The sequence below is a fragment of the Theropithecus gelada genome, chromosome 1, assembly GCF_003255815.1.
Source record: "Theropithecus gelada isolate Dixy chromosome 1, Tgel_1.0, whole genome shotgun sequence".
NCBI lineage: Eukaryota > Metazoa > Chordata > Mammalia > Primates > Cercopithecidae > Theropithecus > Theropithecus gelada.
This window is the reverse complement of record NC_037668.1, coordinates 60,348,130-60,349,426: the sequence shown is the minus strand read 5'-3', so window position 1 is coordinate 60,349,426 and position 1,297 is coordinate 60,348,130.

Below are 1,297 nucleotides of genomic sequence, written 5' to 3'. Positions count from 1 at the left end.
TCTCGGCCTCCCAAAGTGCTGGGATTACAGGCTTGAGCCACCGCGCCCGGCCTGTTTTTTTTTTTTTGAGGCGGAGTCTCGCTCTGTCGCCCAGGCTGGAGTGCAGTGGCGCCATCTCGGCTCACTGCAAGCTCCGCCTCCCGGGTTCCCGCCATTCTCCTGCCTCAGCCTCCCGCGTAGCTGGGACTACAGGCGCCGCCACCACGCCCGGCTAATTTTTTGTATTTTTAGTAGAGACGGGGTTTCACTGTGTTAGCCAGGATGGTCTCGATCTCCTGACCTCGTGATCCGCCCGTCTCGGCCTCCCAAAGTGCTGGAATTACAGGCTTGAGCCACTGTGCCCGGCCTTTTTTTTTTTTTTTTTTTTTTTTTTTTTGTTTTTTTTTTTTTGGGGGGGGGTTCCCTCTTTGCCCCCCGGGGGGGGGGGGGGGGGGGGCTTGCGCGCGGGTGCGGCGCGCTGCGGCGCGGCCGACGCAGGCAGAAGCGGGCGGTGCGCGGAGCTGGCCGCTGGATTGGCTGGAACACTCGCGTGTCAGGCGGTTGCTAGGCTCCGGCCGTGCGCCCCGCCCTCGCGCTCAGCGCCCTCTCACCGCCCNGCCTGGATGGCCCTATCCTTGGGGAAGATAGGGCTGAGGTAGGTGTTGGCAGGGGGCTCCCAGGAAAGCACTGGGGTCCTGGTAGATCCTTAGTGTTATGGCAGAAAGTCTTCTAGAGACATCTGGTCCACCCTGTGTCTCTGGTTTTTTTTGTTTGTTTGTTTTTTGTTTTTTTTTGAGACGGAGTCTCACTCTGTTGGCCAGGCTGGAGTGCAGTGGCGCAATCTTGGCTCACTGCAAGCTCCACCTCCCAGGTTCACGCCTTTCTTCTGCCTCAGCCTCCTGAGTAGCTGGGACTACAGGCGCCCACCACCACACCCGACTCATTTTTTGTATTTTTAGTAGAGACGGGGTTTCACCGTGTTAGTCAGGATAGTCTTGATCTCCTGACCTCGTAATTTGCCCGCCTGGGCCTCCCAAAGTTCTGGGATTACAGACGTGAGCCACTGCACCTGGCCTTTTTTTTTCTTTTGAGACAGAGCTCTCTCTTTTTTTTGTTTTTTTGAGACAGAGTCTCATTCTGTCCCCCAGGCTGGAGTGCAGTGGCACAATCTCGGCTCACTGCAAGCTCCGCCTCATGGGTTCACACCATTCTCCTGCCTCAGCCTCCCCAGCAGCTGGGACTACAGGCGCCCACCACGCCCAGATAATTTTTTTTTTTTTTTTTTTTTTTTTTTTTTTTTTTTTTTTTTTTATTCGTG